Source organism: Callithrix jacchus, chromosome 1 (genome assembly GCF_049354715.1).
Source record: "Callithrix jacchus isolate 240 chromosome 1, calJac240_pri, whole genome shotgun sequence".
Classification (NCBI taxonomy): Eukaryota; Metazoa; Chordata; class Mammalia; order Primates; family Cebidae; genus Callithrix; species Callithrix jacchus.
The window spans coordinates 167,407,274-167,416,266 of record NC_133502.1 but is presented as its reverse complement, the minus strand read 5'-3'; the positions used below and the strand labels follow the sequence as shown (position 1 = coordinate 167,416,266).

At 41.5% G+C, this 8,993-nt stretch overlaps 1 non-coding gene across 1 annotated transcript; it reads right to left on the bottom strand.

Moving 5' to 3' along the window:
* Positions 1-6,065: 6,065 nt before the first annotated feature.
* Positions 6,066-6,229, bottom strand: LOC118147886 (U1 spliceosomal RNA). Its single transcript, XR_004734586.1, has one exon. It is a non-coding gene; the product is annotated as a U1 spliceosomal RNA (small nuclear RNA).
* Positions 6,230-8,993: the final 2,764 nt, after the last annotated feature.

Below are 8,993 nucleotides of genomic sequence, written 5' to 3'. Positions count from 1 at the left end.
GAGCCAGTCATCTCAGATTCAAGTCTAGGGCTCTACACAATGTGACAAGGCATGCTGGAGCCAGGGACTTGTTCTTAATTTAGATCTTAACTATATCTGGGCAATGAACAGTGAGTGTCAGAACTAGGAATACAGAGACTGGTTGGAAAATGAGGCCACTTCCCAAGCTTTGCTGTGGTATTTTGGATGCTGGAGTTGTGGGAATCTGCGGAGGAGGGGTGTGTGTGTGTGTGTGTGTGTGTGTGTGTGTGTGAGAGAGAGAGAGAGAGAGAGAGAGAGAGAGAAAGAGAGAGTTAAGTTTTCTCTCCTGCCCCAGTTTCTCTGAGCTGCTCTGTCTTTTGTGTTCTTTGCCAAGAGGAAAGAAAACAGATTGTTCTTGCTTAGAGCATTCAGCTGACTCGACTGATGCCAAACCAAAAAAAGCCCTAAGAACATAATAATAATTGCTCATGTGTACACACACATCACTTTACAGTTTACCAAGGGCTCCACATTACACTCATAAAACTGCAAAGCCTGTGAGGCAAGCACTCTGCTATTAATTCTACTTCAATTTGAAAGAGACAAAGAATGTTCAGAGAGGTTAAAATGACTGTCTTCAGCCATACGGTGTATTTGCATAATCCAGATCTTCTGACTTTATGCTGAGGTCTCCTTCCATTAGCTTTATCAGGCTTGGGTTCACTGGGAAGGGGCCACCAATGACATGAAGGACTCTGTATAGTCCTTCCTCATTTACAAAGTCCTTCCATACTGGACATCTAACTTTTATCATCACAACAAGACTCAGGTTATTGGTCTCATGCTATATGAGAAAACAAGGTCACAGATCCCAAGGTCAAATAATCAGCAAGTAATACAGTTGGAAATTGAGCCCAGTTCTTATTTTATTGCCTGTTTTTGCCTCCCAGAACTACCGTTAAGCTAAACGGCATGGGATCTTAGGTTCAGAGAGAGAGATTTAAATAATTCAAATAAGATGTATGTTGGGGATGCTCTCACAAATCCGGAGTTCAGGTTAAAGCTCTCCACTGAATGAGGCCAGGTTAGCAGAAGTGAGGAGTGGTTGGGTTAAGAGCAGCTGTCGCTGCAATCTCCTAATTGGAAATAATTGGGATTCTGTCTCAAACCACAGAGCCCTGATTTAGCCAACTCAGCTTCAACCAGGAAGCATCTGTTGCCATCTCCAATGGCAACAGTTCAATTCCCCACTCCAGCACACTATTCTTCCCTGCCAACTGGCAGGCAGTGACTACTCACACCCTGTCGGCTTCTAGACCCAGCCCTGATGCCCCAGGAAAAATAAAGTTAGGTCAACGTCTCAAGTTAGAGTAAGGTGAAGAGGTGGAGGCAGGGAAATGCTTAATAGCACAGTGCTAAATGACTACCTTTTTAAAAAAAAATTATTTATTATACTTTAAGTTCTGGGGTACATGTGTAGATTGTGCAGGTTTGTTACATAGGTATGCATGTGCCATGGTGGTGGTTTGCTGCATCCATGAGCCCGTCATCTGCATTAGATATTTCTTGCAATGCTATCCTCCCCAATCCCTCCACCACCTGCTATTCCTCCCCTAGTCCCCCACCCCCAAGACCCCCAGTGCGTGATGTTCCCCTCTCTATGTTTGTGTGTTCTCATTGTTCAACACTCACTTATGAGTGAGTCTATGCAGTGTTTGGTTTTCTGTTTTTGTGACTGTCTTTTGGGAAAAGGGAACTAACATTGCTGAGGATGTGTTGGGCACTGTTCTGGAAGATTGACACATGCAAATCTGTGTCATGTATAGATTGGTGTCTATTAAATATTCATGAGACACAGGATAATGCCATTTTACAGAGGAAGAGACAGACTCACAGTGGTTATATTGTTGGTCCAAGGTCACAGAGCTGGTGAGTTGCAGAGTTAGGACTAGATCTCTTGTCCCTCCTGTGCTAATGTTCTTTCCAGATTTCTAATCAGGCTCATATTTTGTCATCTCTGTTGCTTTTAAACCCTCTCTGGAGTGTTCCTGGTCTCATTTCTACCTCTATCTCAAGATAGAGATTAAGAGCCACCTGCTTTTTGAAAATGTCCCTTTCCCCTCAGGTAAAGTCATGGGGAGAATCCCAAAACTAAGAAAGCCCTGAGAGGACCTTAGAAAAAGAACTCACAAGTTGCTGAGCAGCAAATGATGGTTATTGTTATATTACCTTGCTTATGTGATACCGGAAAAAGACTTCTGTTTATTACGTTAATGAATCCTGTGTGATTCTCCAATGCTTGCGTATAATTAAGATGCCTTTTAAAAAATACCTTCCTCTGGAGTTTGGGAAAACTAAAGTGTTTGTTTGGATTGGTAATAACTAATAACAACAAATATGGTAACTGCTTCCAAAGGAACTGTAGGAAATGAGCTATCTGCTGCCACAAGGAGGACGCTGAGGAAGACCTAATGTCCATCGCTCTGCAGGGGTGAAGGATTAGGGAGGCAATTACTATTCTTCTCCAGTCCACCAATTTTAAGGGATTCTCAGTGCCACATTTTAGGGAAAAAAAGTTGATAATTGAAGCAGGTCCAAAGAAGGGTCTTCAGATGGCAAAAATGCTTGGGATGTTTCCACATAGGCCTTGGTAAGATGAATAAACTCCTCTGGGCCTCATTTTTCTCATTTTAACAATGAGCAAATTTGAGGCAATTGGCACTTTCTCCATTTTACTTTTTTGTTTGCTGTTAATTATTGCTTTGTTTAATGTGGATGGGACAGAGTAACAGATCACAGATCACTCTGAGAATCTACCTAGCAAATAAGTGTTGCGCACCTGCAATATGCCTGATACAATTCCAACTACTCAAAAGACATCCATAAACACAGGCCTGTGTGGGATGAAAGAGGCAAGCAAACCAACATATGGAGAAGATAATTTTAGATTATGATAGGGGATGTCGAGAAAACCAAACAGAATAATGAGGGTAATGTGATAAACAGGGAATGGAAAAGTTAATAGTTTGGCTCTGAGGGAGGTAATAGTTAAAGTTCAGGATTGAATGGCCAGAAGGCATCAACCAGGCACAGATCTGGAAGCAAGGTGTTCCAGCAGAGGTAACAGCTAGTACAGATTTCCTGCAGCAGAAGACAGTTTGGTATCTTTTTGGAATACAAATAGGCCTGGAGTAGATGTGGTTCAGTGACTAAGAGGGAGAAGGGAAAAGATGAGGGCAGAGAATAAGCAGGGGTCAGATCACGTAGGGCCCGGTCTATTTCACGTGCAATGTGAGGAAGCCTTCTGAGGGTTCTGTAAAGTAGTGCATGATATTTGTGTAATGACAAATATGGACTCTCTCCATAATTAAATGTTCATAATCACAAAATCAATTATTGTTTTAGAGGTTCCTTGCTGTCTCTAAATCCCATTCATGCTCCCTTTCTATTTTAGAAGATTCTTAGGCCCTTTCTCGTTCTTACATGATGTGAGTCTATGTAATACCCATTTGAAGGAATTAGCATTGCCTAGCTAAAAGGCAGTAATTGACAATAATGTTTGATATATAAAGGATGCTGAGCCAGAGAGGGTTTGTTTTTATTAGAGGGAAAGCTGCAGTAGTTCGCATTGTTGGCTCCCGTTTCTCACCCCCACCCCGCAGCACGCCCTCTCCCACTCCCTGCTACGGTGTTGTACTGAGAGTTTACTTACTCTCACCCACCACGTTTCATCTACTACTTGTGGATGAAAAGACAAGTCCTAACCAGGACCAATATTTAGAAAAGATAGGAACAGAGCGTGTACCTCCTTTTATTCAAGTCCTAACATTCTTACTGCCTCTTTCATGAAACCTTTCCAAATACTTGCATATTTATTTGTAGATATGCTTTGTTTCTTCAGCTTGAATTTAAGCTCCTAGAGTGCTGTATGCCTGCATGATTTATATTTAGATAGGGTCTTGCCTCTCCCACTAGCCTGAAAAGATTTCAAAAATAGATACCATGTTTCCATATTTTTTAAAAAATATGAAACACAGTTTATTATGGGCTGAATAAATTGTGTCCCCCCTGCCCCCAAATTCCAAATTCTTATGTTGAAGTTCTAACCCCAGTATCTCATAATGTGATTGTATTTGGAGATAGGGCATTCAAAGAGGTTATTAAGGTAAAATGAGGTCATATGAGTGAGCTTTTATCTAATAATACTGATGCACCTATAAGAAAAGGCAGGCGGATCGCCTGTGGTCAGGAGTTTGAGACCAGCCTGGTCAACATGGCAAAATCTCGTGTCTCCTAAAATTACAAAAATATTAGATGGGAACGGTGGTGGGCACCTGTAAACCCAGCTACTCGAGAAGCTGAGGCAGGAGAATCGCTTGAACCCAGGAGGCAGAGGTTGCAGTGAGCCAAGGGTGCACCACTGCACTCTAGCCTGGGTGACAAAGTGACACTCTGTCTCTAAAAAAAGGAAAAAGAAGGAAGGAAAAACAAGGGGATTAGGACATAGACATGCACATGCACAGAGAAAGACTGTGTGAGGACATAGCAAGCCAAGAAGAGAAGTCTCTAAAGAAACCAAGCGTGCTTGATCTTGGCTCCTAGCATCCAGAACAGTGAGAAAATAGATTTCTGTTGTTTAAACCACCCAGGCTGTGGTATATTGTTATGACAGCCCTGGAAAACTAATATAGCCTGACATTGTGTGTGTGTGTGTGTGTGTGTGTGTGTGTGTACGCGCACATAAACAGATGAAATCACTCAATATTCCAGAAGTTAAATGCCCTAATATATTGTAAGCTCTGTGAAGTAGACTATATTTCTTCCTTTCATTGCCATACCTAGTTTAGCACTTAGCACATTGCAGGCATTCAAAGGTATGTTTGTTTAATTGTCAAATGAACCGAGATTCCCTGAAGCTAGAAGGAATCCTCAAGGTCATTTAGGCCAGTAGTTGTTAAACAGTTTTGTTCCAGTAGTATCTTTCTGAAAAACAAAATCGTACTTGAAGGGCTTCTATATAAAGTGGTTAAGAATACAGCTGCTGTGGTTAAAGGGAGAATTGATAAGACCAGGAAGCCTGGCCTCTCCTCAGCGAACTAACTTGTGGATGTTCTTGGGTAACTATGGTTGATCTAGAGGCAAGATCAGCAAACTTTTCCCATAAAGGGCCAGTGAGTATATGTATTTACATAGGATTTCTTTATAACTATTCAATCCTATGATTATACCAGAGGCACAGTCATGAGCAATGTATAAGTGATAGTGACTCCGTTCCAGTAACACTTCATTAACAAAAACAGAGAGGAGGTCAGATTTGGCCCATGGACTATAATTTGCCAACCTCTAATCTAGAGCAAACTGGCTATTTCACAAGTGAGGAAATGAGCCCCAGAAAGGACATTGGATGGCTGCATTTATTAAGGCTCTGCTGCCAGTTTAATTTCCTGTGTTCTATAATAAGAGGTATCATTTTTTTAGGACATACATGATCATATCTCTCCTTAGTTTGTTCAAACTCTGCAAGATTCCCCAACTCCAGTGGAATAAAATCTCAGTTCAATAGATGGGCAAGAAAGTTCTTTGTGGGTTGATTGATGCTAATTCTTAACATCTCCTCTTCTCCCACCTCTCTGTATATGGTCAGCGGCCTCCACTCCCATTCACATCAGAGGCATTCTGAAATATCCTTTTTCACGTCCCTGAATCTTTTAATATGCTATTTTCTTTATCTGGAATTATTTTCCTATTTCTTGTCATCCTGGATATTCTTTCCTATTAGTCAAGATTTTGTGCAAATGTTAATCCCTTCTTTAACATGAAACTGTGTATTACTTAGGGTACAGAATAAGGGCTATAATAACAGAGAGAACTCAACATTTATTTTCCTGTCCAGAGATAACTGGTCTAGTCTCAGTTCTATGACATCACACAATGGCCCAGGTTACCTCCAGATTATTGCCCCACTGTTCCCTGGGGGTATTAATCTCCCCTAGGCAATTAAGCCTGGCTCACCAGCATCTTGTATTCATTAGGACATAATGGGGTAGGAGGAAGAAAGTTTGTTGAAAACTTTTTAAAGAAAGTTTTCTTTAAAAAAACAAAAACAGGGGAAAGTACAAATGCAGTCCCCCACTACCACAAATGATGCAGTCTAGTTTCTCACACTTGGGGAAATTGCAGGGGTCAGCACATCTGGAGTGCAATGGATAAGCCTCGCCCTGGGAAAACTACTTTCGTGATCATGGTATCTCCCCTGCCAGGTAAGTATACAGAAATTTTCTTTTTAAAGATCACGACCCCACAGTTGGATATATCACTTCCATTCACATCCATTAATCAGAACTAAGTCCCATGCCTATAATAAGGGGCTGGGGCCATGCAGCCAGCTAAATCTCGGCAGGTTCCATTGTTAAAAGGAAGAAGGAAAGACTGGGTGAATCCTCAGGGAAAACTGGCTATCTCTACTGCAATATCTATTTAGCCTTAATCTCTTCTTCTCCTCCCACATCATAGACACACCTTTATTCCCAATCTTATCACCTCGTTTCACAGTGACCTCCATATTTGTCCAGATTGTAAGAACAAGGGCAGCTGTTTTCCCTTACTCAGCTTTGTGACCAAGGTTTTTAGCACTAGGCTTAGCACGAACGAATGAATCCAAACAATAAAAATGGCAGACCCAGAGAGCTTAAACAATGTTTCAAGTTTAGTCAGTACCAGCACAAGGGCCTGGCTCTTTCCTGCCCTGATTTGGAGAGATCATAAACAGATTGTTATAAAAGTCAGATTTCAGGTAACGGAGCTAAGTTTTAGGAAGTACTGATAACAGCTACCAGGAGAGGCTCAGGTCAGTTCACAGGGAAAATGAGGCTCACCCACACTGCAATGCGTGTACTTGAGGGAGACTGCTCAGTCACCATATGGCAGATGGGGACCATTGTGTCCCTCTCTCCATGCCAGCTAGCCACCCTGCACACATTTCCTAGCTCTCTTCCAACACAGGAAGTTGTTTATCTGACTGGACGTCTGAATCATTAATTGGGCCACAGAAGGAGAGTCAACTGGCTTACTATGCCTTGGAAATCAGAAATCAGATATTAGCACTTTTCCTGCATGTCCTCCATCTCCTCTAGTGGCAGAAAGCATGAGCTAAACCAGCATCCCCACTGGGAAAAAGCCAAGTCTTTTTCCTTCAGGCAGGCTTGAGTGTGCTAGGGCAAGTTAGATTTCAGGAGCAGGAGAATATACATTTAAGCTTAATGCTAAGCATTAACTCCAACCCAGCTCTTTACCAAATAGCTCAGCATTGTTTTATTAGACACTTGCACATGTATTCACACAAAGTGGGACATTTGGTTTTCATGGAATCATTGTTCTTTTGTCTTCAAAACGTAATGCATGGATTAGTGTGGGTTTCAGGTACCTCTTCATCCAAACCCTCTCTTTAGCTATCCTATCACCTCGCAGCCCCAAAGGCTCTCAATATCACCCGAGCTGCGTAATGTTTGCACAGAGACAGTTGGGCTGCATGTCTGTGGGCGGTTTAAGATCCTGTGAATTACGCAAATCCTGGCTCTTATATCATCAATTATTCTGGTCCTTCGTGTGGGCCTGCGTGGGCTACATAGTGTGATTTCTGGTTCTTGCCCTGCAGGGACTGTTAGCAGCCTGACCTTTTAATTCACTTCTTCACTGAATTGCTTCTCTTAATGCGTAATGTCTCCACCTCCCACCTTTCTCTATTGACACCATTTTGACTGGCATACTGATATTCCTAACTTGCACAGCTGTGTTCTCAGGTTCTCTTTCTCCCTTTTGGGTGTGGAGTTCATTATCCACCTGAAAAAAAAATTCAAGAGCAAAATTTTCCCCTTTAGTTTCCTGATTATTTTAATGCACTTGTTTCTTTCTGAAAATAAAGAGCACAGGGCAATGCTCTACAGGGTAATGGGAAAAAAACAAAACAAAAGAAAACAAAAAACCTTTCTTATATTGAGCACTGAATTCACTTTCACTTTTAAAATAATATATATAAGTATAAACATATATATCTTAAAGAATAGTTTTTGCATGAAAATAGTTATCAGAGATAAAATACATAAATAATTATAAATGTGTATGTAGGTATAGATGCAATTTATACCACTGTCTACTGGCAGAAATAGCTTCCTGAGATCAGCTGCTCTAAGCATTTCATTCCCATTATTTTTATTTGTTGTTTGGTTGGTTTTTTTAGACAGGGTCTTGCTCTGTCTCCCAGGCTGGAGTGCAGTGGGGTGATCTTGGCTCACTGCAAACTTTGGCTCCTGGGTTCAAGCAATTCTCCTGTCTTAGCCTCCCGAGTAGCTGGGACTACAGGTACATGCCACCACATCTGACTTATTATTTTTTTATTATTTGCAATAGAGATGAGCTTTCACCAAAATGACCAGGCTGGTCTCAAACTCCTGACCTCAAGTGATCTGCCTGCCTCAGCCTCACAAAGTACTGATATTACAGGTGTGAGTCATCATGCCTGGCATCATGCTCAGTCTAATAAAGATCCAGTGTCACTTACACATCAATGTGCTGCCAGGTAACTGCTGCTGTTGCTTCATTTCTATAGTTCTCTGAAGCCAGAATAATGTCATCATCTCTGAAAGCTGGAATCTGGGAGTTGGGGTACACAGGTTGCTAAAAAATTCCTCCCAAAACCTTGGATGAGGTAGCTGCTGAAACCATGGGGATGAGCAGGTCCCATGGCACACATTGGATCCCCAGCCTGGCCATGAATGGAGGGATCATACTGCCTAGCTGGTCAGGGGAAATGTGGTCTGGCCCACGCTTAAAAACCCTCACCAATAAAAATATTTCCTGAATCATGGGATTAAACTCCTGCATTTCTATATATATTTAATCATAATTGGCATTCTTTACTTGTTTCTCTCCTGAATATGCAGATATCAAATAATAATGAAATGCATTAAAATAATGTTTCTCTCTAAAACCCCCTGAGTGAAACACACTGTGGAATCTATATTTAGAATTTGTCT